The sequence below is a fragment of the Cupressus sempervirens genome, chromosome 9, assembly GCF_028749045.1.
Source record: "Cupressus sempervirens isolate cs-2001-9-10 chromosome 9, ASM2874904v1, whole genome shotgun sequence".
Lineage (NCBI taxonomy): Eukaryota > Viridiplantae > Streptophyta > Pinopsida > Cupressales > Cupressaceae > Cupressus > Cupressus sempervirens.
The window spans coordinates 713,747,843-713,758,934 of record NC_143126.1 but is presented as its reverse complement, the minus strand read 5'-3'; positions in this window follow the sequence as shown (position 1 = coordinate 713,758,934).

Below are 11,092 nucleotides of genomic sequence, written 5' to 3'. Positions count from 1 at the left end.
GAGGAGTGCATGTTAATATCTCAAGGCAATACTTCTACTGAAGGTGATATTCAAGCTCTCACAACCCAAGTTGATAAAAGGAGGAAACCTAATTTCAAAAGAAAAATAAGACACATAGATTACTAGAAAATGCAATGCTTTAGATGTGACAACTATGGTCACTCAGCATTCCAATGCCTTGATAGACTGAAAAATCAAGCAACTTTTGCCAAAGTCAGTAATTCTGATATAGATCTAGAGAAATGCCCATTCTAAAGGAACTTCAGAATATCCATATCATGTGTCAAATATCAGATTAAGAGGGAGTTCTCTAATATGTGTAAAATAAGCTTGTTGAAAATTTCTAAGATAGAGCCTTAGAATATCAAATTATTGTACCATATTATCTTTGTGTATTTTTAATCATTAGAGATATGTCACTTGACCTTTCTATTTTGAGAATGTTATTACAGGAAGAGGGAGTTAAATGAGGAGCTCTGATGATTGATATTCAGAGGGAGTAAAGTCCTTGTGTATAATGGGCCTGTGTATATCATATTGAAGTGATGACTTCTAAATGATGTCACTTGTATTGACATAAGTTATTGTAAGGTGATGATGTTACAATAACTTGTATTATGAGATCAAACAAATTGAGTATACGATGAATGTCATACATCTCAACATTCTGGGAGGTCATTACTCTGAGTATTTTGTGAATATATTTGATATTCTGGGAGACCAATACCCTTGATATCAGATTTGATATAAAACCTTTTGAGTTCTTGGTGAATATCATTGATATTCTAGGAGACCAGTACTCTTGATGTCATGTGATATCAAAACCTTTTGAGTAATTGGTGAATATCATTAATATTTTGGGAGACAAATACTCTTGATATCAGATGTGATATCAAAACCTCTTGAGTACTTGTTGAATATCATTGATATTCTAGGAGGCCAATAGTCTTGGTATAAAATGTGATATCAAATGGTGAAAATTATTATTTGTAATATTACGTTGAAGTAATATTTGTCCTTGTGTTTATCCTCCCTAGCTAAGAGGGAGTATTAATGTTTTATAGCTTTAGTTAGATAAAACATAAGAATAATTTGTTGATTAAATACTATAATAGTATGTGTGTGTGTGCGCGTGTGTGTGTGAATATTTATATTTCTTTATGGTATGATTATAAATCAAAGATTTTGTATATTCTCTCATTATTTTCCATCAAATACATTAGGTATGATTGCATGTGTTTATAAGATGATGTTTTCAAATAGACATAGGAAGGTTTTGCACCTACAAGTTAGCATGACTGCATCAGATATATTGTCACCTTGTCCTTTCCTACCCACATGCGATAAGATTCTCCTCCTGTCTAATAGATATGTTTTATTGTATGCATGTAAAATGTATTTCATCTCACATTGACTAAATCATATTTTCTATTAACCCATCAACTAAACCTTGTGATGTGTTGATGTGATGTTTGAATGTGGGGGTGTACGTGGGGTCGCGTCCCTTAGTACTTGCTCCCTTCCTTCCTACACCCACACACACACACACACATACACACACACGTACATATAAAGAGAACCATATAAATACTTCTATATTAAGGTGGTGGCAAATCAGAGACATTGATTATTTCAAAGTTATTGATATAATATTAAAGAGAATATATATTGAAGGATATTTATATAAGCTAAATTTAAATATAAATCTAATTGAGAAATTCTACAATCTATTAAAAAAATGACACATGTTAAGAGTAGTTGTCAATTGTTAGACATTGTGTTAGATTACAATATTTTGGTTGGTGAATGAGGGTTTATTTGTTTCTTGCTCTAGCATAAGGATTAGATTTAATAGTTCTTTCTACCTGTCAAATAAAATAATCATTTGTTATCCACTAAATGTTTTCCTTTGAATGTTAGTGTGGTCTATGGTTAAAGAAGTGAAAATCATAGTGTAGATAGGATCGTCTTAGGAAATGTCTAGTGCTAAGAAGTGACTACTAAGAGTAGATATGTTTATTCAAAAAATGGATTAAATTCACCCATTTGGCCATAAAAAAAATCAAAGAAATTTGGGTTAGTTTTGTGATAGCCTAGGGGACATGCTCAATGATCAATTTTTCATGTTGCGCTCTCTTTGATTTTTAATTGAAAAAATCATTGACCTTTTAAAAAAAAATATGGGTGAAAATTTATCTAATTTTATCTAACGTTCCATCAAAGGAATTTCAAAATCATTCAGGAAAACCATAAGAAGTGTGAAGTAGGAATGGGAGGACAAGTAATCATTTAGAAATATTAGATTTTTTGAGGTTGAATGATTCATCGAAGTTTAAAAATATATATTTTGAAGAAAAGAGTGGCTATTTAAGTCCCTATTTTCCCTCAATTATGTGCACGCATCCATGTGTTTTTATTTATATCTGAATTAATGAAAACTTATTTATTAGTGGGAGTGAGTATGGTTTATATCCTTCACTTCTAATTCACTTGATGTGTATGATTCATCAATATCTGAATAAGAGTCATATATAAGGACATGTGATAAATAAAGACATTTATAGTGAAATGGTCCCATGAAAACATAAGTAAAATTTACTAGTTAATTCCCTTTATTTTAATATACATTACCTTCTTAAGTCAGTTTTTTAACTGTACAATTATCATTTATTTAATTCAATTAGTAGTTATTTTAAGCATTAAAATGGATTGAATTTAATTTAAAAGATAGATTGAAGAACTAGTGTTTAAAAAGAAACTTTATGATATAGGGTTGTTTTATAAAGTATAGCTACTCTTTAACTATTAATATATGGAATTGGTACTAAGCAAATGGACAAGCTTGAATTTTCATTTAGTGATGTCGATTGCCAAAAAGTGACTCTAACACAAGAAAAAGATGAAGATCATGAGTCCTCCTATTCCATAATATCAAAACATAGATATAGACTATAGACAAAAATCAAAGAGCATGTACGATCAAAAATAACTTCCTCTGGACCCTTAGACAAAAAGGGGAAGATATAAATTCTCTCTCAAATTAAAGTTTGTAAGTGACAAGAATGTAAACAATATATCACAAGGGCATGCCCCTTTTAATAATATAATTTGTATAGGACTATTGTCTCGGGAAAGACTAGAGGTTTTCTTCTTTGCTCTCTCCTACCAATGCCTATTTGAATGGAGTACAATGTAAAATTTCTTTATTTTAATATAATAATATGGCTTTGGCCTTTTACCGATAAAAAAATTGTGATTAATTTTTCATTAAAAAATATCATAGTAGGAGCTATGAAACACGAGGAAATTTGACTAATTAATTCTTTACATGCCATAAAACACGAGTAGATGTTTCTAGTTAATAATGCGTTTAAAGATAGCAATGCACAAATTTTTGCCATTTGGCTCATTTAAAACTCTTATGGGGCCTGTAAATTGTGAACTTTTAACCTCCACACTTACAAGAGTGTTGTTGGCTATTTAGCAATATATTCTAGCACATCATATGAAAGAGTTTTCAAGAAACAATTATGGTTAGGTAAACATGGCTAATAGCAACTAAAGTACCTTGTCAAAAAATACCTATTAAACATAGGAGGAAGGATGGTCTCTTTGGGGTGTCTCAAATAATATAGTACTATAGAGAGATTATCAATGTAAAGCCAAATCATACAATTATATCAAACATATTTCCTCTCTTATTTTCCATAAGATGTTGGAAGTCACAAGGGGAACCTCATTGTTGGCATAATTGATTAATAAATAAATGAGATGTTGATTGGATGATCGTATAAGGTTGACATAATCAGGATAATCAATTATATTGTTGTCATTGATGTCAAATGGATGGACATATTTCTTTAACTTGTTGTCTTATCGAAAAACTGGAAGTGGACTTATTGGAACAAAGGATGAATGACCTTAGTAAAATATAAGGAGGCTTATAAAAAATAGAAAAGTCTTATTGACGAATAAAGAACACAAAGTGAAATTTGAATTGTTATAGAATAATGTAATTTGGAATGGATAGTTGGAAAACTATGGCATAATTCAAGGTGCGAGGAGATGACACAAAGCTTGAGATATTATGTTTAAGGATTGGTTCATTGAGAAGTTTCTACTATTAAAAATAAATATCCAATCGTATAATGTCATTGATGTTACACAGATGTCAAGCTTTAACCAAGCACAATCTAAACCGAGCTTGGTCGGTCAACAAATAAATCAGTGCCAACTGAGCTTGGTTGGTGATCAAAGTAGTTAGTGTTAATCGAGTTTGGTTGGTTATTGAAGGAAGTTTAGTATTAACTGAGTGACTAGTCCAGTATTAGCTGACTGTCAGCAGATTACTTTTGGTAATTATTTGGTTAATACAAGCTGACGAAATGGATGTTAAATATTTTTATGGAAGGATATGTTGGAAATATATGTGATAGGCTAAGTTACTGAGAGGGGAAGGGTGAATCAATAACCAATAAAACTTTTAATCCTTATTTACCAATTAATCCTTCATGTGTATTATTATCTAATTACATGCATGAATAACTAAAATCATTAAAACATTCATAACACTTTTGACGCATAATTTGGTGACCTAGAAACCTTCCAAATAGAAAGTAAAACTGGGGTGGGGATGATACCCACAAGCTTTAGTACTGTAGTATAAAGTTTGCCGGTTAAGACTTATAATGATCACTTTTGATGACCCGCCCTATTAGGAGCAATAAGGACTGCTAGGTCCACTTTGCAAAAGGATTTACAAACATACAATGAAGTATGCACTCGATAAAGAGATTTACAAAAGATTGTTAAGTCTACCTTGTGAAATGATTTAACTAATCCACCTGTTAGGATGAAATAGTAGCTAATCTTTTATCTGCGACTTGGTTTGTTGAGTGATATTCCTTTGAGTGTAATGATAACCTTTGTGATACAATACATTACATATATACCAATCCAATTTACAAATTAACAAAGTCGGCTATAATACAAGTTTACACAAAATACACAAAGTTGGTGATTCGGTGCAAGGCAAGAGTATCCCCAAAGCAGATGTCCTAGCTCCTATCAATATAACCACACAAAAAAAACAAAACAAAAAGAAACAACAATGCAAGATTTCATACCAAATTACAATAATTGTTCATAAAATATAACTGATTACATGTAATATGCCCGACTGTAAGGTCTTCTGGGTTAGGGCCAAATACAAACAATAATTACAAAATTGGTTCTGTAAGATCCAACAAGATTCAACTTACAAACCAATCTTAGCTAGTCCAGATACACAACTAGATAACAACACCAAGAAGAATCCACACTTGTACCCTCGTCCACCAAGAGATCCTCTAGCTCTTCAAATTCGCATCTATTCTTCAGTCCATCCCAACTGAATATGAATAAAAGACTCCACAAGACCCCCTAATTATACTAACTAATCCACAAGTTGGCCTAGCAATTACAAATTAAATAAAACTTAACATTAAATACTTGAAGAGCCACAAGCCGGCCTGGAACAACAGCTAAATGTCCAAAAATTGATATCTGAGCAAAATCATGATATCTCACAGCTCCAATTGAATTAGAACTTGTACTTTGAACCAAAGGCACAAATCTAGGTCCACTACAACCCCTTAAATTCACAAAGGCTGATTCACCAAGGATAAGTGTGCATCCATCCCGAAAGTTAAGCACAGAAAATTGTCACCCAAAATTGACAAAAATCAATACTCTAGGAAAATTGCCATATCTCCCAACTTATAAGGAATCAGAATTTTTGCCTTTAACCATAGATAGTAATCTAGGCTCTCTTCGATCCTTGAAGTATGAAACCTCTCATTCATTGTGAAAAAATATTTATATGACCTGCAATAGGAACCCATAAACCAAAAAAACACAGTCCTAGTAGCAAAGTAAAAATAGTTGAAACTTCAACTCAATCCATCCAATCTCTATGCAATCATGAGGAAAGGTTCTCCAATGTGTCTACAACACATCCCTTACCATGAAAACATAACTCCACCAAAATCCAATCTCAAAGCTCCTCAACGCTTAACCAAAATCCCTCCAAACATGCAGGATTGTAGGCAAGCCTAAGATGCTCCTACATCAAACACCCCAGGTTCAAAAAGATGTTCTAGTAACTAGAAGAACATCTTCTAAGAGTTAACACATAAATCCCAACCTAGTTCTTCACATACACGTCCTCCAAGTCTTCAACTTGTACACTCTTTCCCTTGTTTTTCTTCTTCTTCTTCTTCTTCATAGGTCTGCTTTCCATGCTAATCTCCAACCTTCTCAGAATCTATCAACTCAGCTTGGCTACCAATACTCAGGTTCCTCCTATCAAGCTCTTCATTCTACAAATGAATTAGGGAAAACTTCCTACCAGCTTTCTCAATAGTAAACACATTCCTAACATAATCATGTACAACCCTGCAATCATCCTGCCAAGGTCTACCAAGTAACACATGACAACTGTTCATATCCACAATATTACACAACACTTGATCCTTATACTTCCCAATCTGGAAATCAACAAGGCATTGCTCCCTCACTTCCAAAGCATGCTCACCTTAAAACCAACCAATCCTATAAGGATAAGGATGTCTCATTCTCTTCAAACCAAGTTTTTGTACCATCTCCTCAGCAACAAGGTTATCTATACTACCACCATCCACAATCACCTTATAGACTTTACGACCAAACTTACAACAAGTCTTAAACAAACTAGTTCTCTAATAGGAATCCAATTTCCTCTCACCAATTAGTACTCACCGAGCTAGCAAACTCTCTCCTTTCTTAGGCTGACTGTCCTAGATTGCAACCTCATTCACAACAACAATTGTCCTCCCAATTGTACATTCAAAAGATCTATGCCCTTCTTGACCACACTTGAAACAATTATCATTGAACCCACCTCTACCTATCCTTCATTTTTGTTTAGTAGGTTTTGGTTCACCTTTTATTTTGGTTTAGCTTGTGCTAAATTATCTTGCTTCTCCTTCCCTTGGGAACTACCTTGATTCTTCCTCTTTAGCTTCTCCTCTGCTCTCAAAGCATACTAATAAGCATCCTTAACTGAAGAAATATTTAGCATACCAACCTCATCCTAAATATTGAATCTCAAAACATTAATATACTGAGCTACCTTCTCCTTTGACAATTCTCTATGCCCAGATTGAATAGTCAACTTGTAGAACTCCTTTGTATAATCTTTCATAGTCATATCCTTCTGCTTTAGATTCTGAAACTTCTTTAAAAAATCTAGTTCATAATCAACAAGAATGAACTTAGCCTTCAACTTAGTCACCATCAACCTCCATCTAGTGATCTTCATTTCGCCTTCCTCTTCTCTATCTCTTTGTAGTTCTTTCCACCAAAGAGCAACATGTCCCTTCAGCTTAGTTTGTGCCAACCTTACTCTGAGTGGATCCTCAATATCCTCAAGCTCAAAGCAGTCTTCCAATTCACCAATCCAATCAATTAGGTCTTCAAAATTCAAAGTACCTAAGAAATTAGAAACCTTCGTCTTATGCTTCAGCTTCAACTGAGATCTAGGTCGAGCAAACTGACCAACCCTAATTCCAATAGGTCTCTCCACATGATCAATTCTATCCTCACCACTCAATCTAGCAACTTCCTTATAGCTACCTTCAATACCCACATGCCTAGGTACACCACCTAAAGCACTTACAATTTTAGCAATCATGTCGCTCTTCATCAATGTAATCTTAGATATGAATTCTCCTCTCATTTTCTCTGAGATCCATTCTTCCACAACATCACTAAGATCATCAATTGCCCTAGGGTCCAATCTTCTTGGAGGCATCTTCCAAAATTTTATCAAACCTTAAGCAAAAAATCCACCAATTCAGAAGATCAATCAACACAAGATCAACCTTCTTTGCAAATCCTAGTGTAAATTACCTTAGCTTTGGTGATCTATCAACCCACTCAGGAACAACCTTCGCTATGATACCACCTAATACAGTGCAAGGTAGGAGTATCCCCAAAGGAGATGTCCTAGTTCCTAGCAATATAACCACATAGCGAAAACACAACACCAAGAAACAAAAATGCAAGATCTGATACCAAATTACAATAATTGTTCATAAAATATAATTGATTACGTGCAATATCCTGACTATAAGGCCTTCCGAGTTAGGGCCAAATATAAACATCAATTACAAAATTAGTTCTACAAGATCCAACAAGATCCAACTTACAAACCAATCTTAGCTAGTCCAAATACACATCTAGATAAGAACACCAAGAAGAATCCACACTTGTACCCTCAGGTCCACCAAGAGATCCTCTAGTTCCTAAGTCGCAGCTTTAGCTTTTCAAATTCGCATCTATCCTTCATTCCATCCCAATTAAATATGAAAAAAAGACTCCAAAAGACCCCCCTACTTATACCAACTAAGCCACAAGTCAGCCTAGCAATTAAAAATTAAATAAAACTTAACATTAAATACTTGAAGAGCCACAAGTCAACCTACAACAACAATTAAATGTCTAAAAATTGATATTTGAGAAAAATCATAATATCTCATAGCTCTAATTGAATTAGAATTTTTTCTTCAAAAAAAAGGTACAACTTTAGGTCCACTACAACCTATTAAATGTGCAAAGGCTGATTCACCAAGGATAAGTGCGCATCCATCTTGAAAGTTAAGCACATAAGACTATCACGCAAAACTGCCATAAATTGATACTCTAGGAGAATTGCCATATCTCCCAGCTTATAAGGAATTATAACTTGCACCTTTAACCAAAGATAGTACTCTAGGTCCTATCCAATCCTTGAAGCGAACAACCTCTCACTCATTGTGAAAAATTAGTTATATGGCCTACAATAGGAACCCAAAAACCAGAGAAACATAGTTCTAGTAACAAGGTAAAAACAATTCAAACTTCAACTCAATCCATCCAATCTCTATGCAATCATGAGGAAAGGTTCTCCAATGTGTCTCCAACACATCCCTAACCATGAAAATATAACTCCACCAAAATCCAAGCTCAAAGCTCTTCAACACTTAACTAAAATCCCTCCAAACATGTAGGATTCTAGGCAAGCCTAGGATGCTCCTACATCAATCAATCCAATTGCAAGAACTCAGGTTCTAAAGACTAGCTCAATGAGGTTCTGATATTTAGCATCCATAGTCAATGCTCAACATTTTCATGCATTTGGTAGATGTAGAAGCTTGGTCCATACTAATCACTTCCAAGTAGTCTAAACTCGGTCTGCACTGATGACTTGGTGAATACTGTGAAACTCGGCAAGCACTGCACAACTTGGTTTGCATTAAGGTACTCAATAAACCTTATGGAGCTTGGTTTACATTTCTAATCATCATCATGGTAGAAACTTCTCAGCACAAACTGAATACTACTTCTTGGACTCAGTAGCAACTATAGAATTCGGTAGAGTCTAAAATACTTGGTTAACTTAGTTAACTATACAATACGCTTGGTAGATACTTACAATCTAAATAAGTGTATGTCACTAATAACAAACATGACTATAATTTCATCAGGATATTCAAGTTGACTTGACATTGAATATCATATATATGCAAGGTCAATTTATGGGTTGAATCAAGCAATTAGGGAACAATGTAAAAGAAGTGAAATGGGAAGGACATATGATTAAGGATAGAGCATCTGAATTAGAAGATTGAGATGCAAAGAATACTTTGATCAGGAAGAATCAAGAGGTTAAACTAGAACAACTATTTGAATCTGCAAAGTCGGTTGGTTCATCAATTAGGTCAATCACTATTACTCTCTAACAATTGTATTAGTGAAGAAATCTCTTAATAGAGTTGGCTTAACAATAATTTTGTAAATCCTCTGACAAGGTGACATTTCTAGATTGAAGTGTCTAAAGAACTCTACCAAGGCCACTCCTAATAGGGTGATTCAAATCTTCTAACAGGGTCACACTTAACCATGTATTTTTAAACCTTTAATAGGGTTGGCTCCTAATAGGACTCACTTTAGAAGAGTGAAAAGTGTAATTGGTTGCATTGGTGGTTTTCCGAAATTGGGTTTCCACGTTAAATATTGGTGTCTCATGTGTTTCTACAACTAAGTTACTAAAGGTTAATGCACATTATCTTAAGACTGCTTTGTTAACTGAGTTATAGTGAATATCTAGTTATAACCGAGCAGAGCAAGGATTTGGTTTATTAAGTGAGAAGTTTGTATCAACATTTAAGGAACTTGGAATTATTTTAGTGGTAATTGATTCACCCCTCCCCTCTCAGTTACTCCTTGCATTTCCAACAATTGGTATGGGAGCATTGATGCCTGCAAGAAAGGTTTCAAAGACCTAAGTTAAAGATCAAGATGTCGTATAGAAGAGATATTCCTAAGCTTAACCAAGAGAACTTTTCAGCATGGCAAGAACTGACGAAGCTACATCTAGGAACCATTGGAGATATAGGTCTACACTTCTTGTTGAACCAGTATCTGGCACTACCAAAGCCTTTAACTGTGGATCAAATGGTGGATATGAAGAATCATAATACAAATATGTCAAGCTTTAATCGAGCATAATGTAAACCAAGCTTGGTCAATCGGTAAAGAACTCAATGTTAACTAAGCTTGATCAATCATTGAAGTAGTTAGTGTTAACTGAGTTTGTCATTAAAGAAAGTTAGGTATTAACCAAGTGATCAGTCCAATAGTAGTTGACTGCCAACATATTACTTTTGTTAATTATTTGGTTAATACAAGCCGACCAAATGGATGTTAAATGTTCTTATGGAAGAATATTCAAGCTGACTTGACATTTAATATCATATATATGCAAGGTCAAGTTGTGGGTTGAATCAAGCAATTAGGGAACAATGTAAAAGAAGTGAAATGAGAAGGATATATGATTAAGGGAGCATCTAAATTAGAAGATTGAGATGCAAAGAATATTCTGATCAGGAAGGATCAAGAGGTTAAACTAGAACAACAATTTTAATCTACAAAGTTAGTTGCTTCATCAATAAGGTCAATCACTATTACTCTCTAACAATTGTAGTAGTGAAGAAATCTCTTAACAGAGTTGGATTAACAATAATTTTGTATA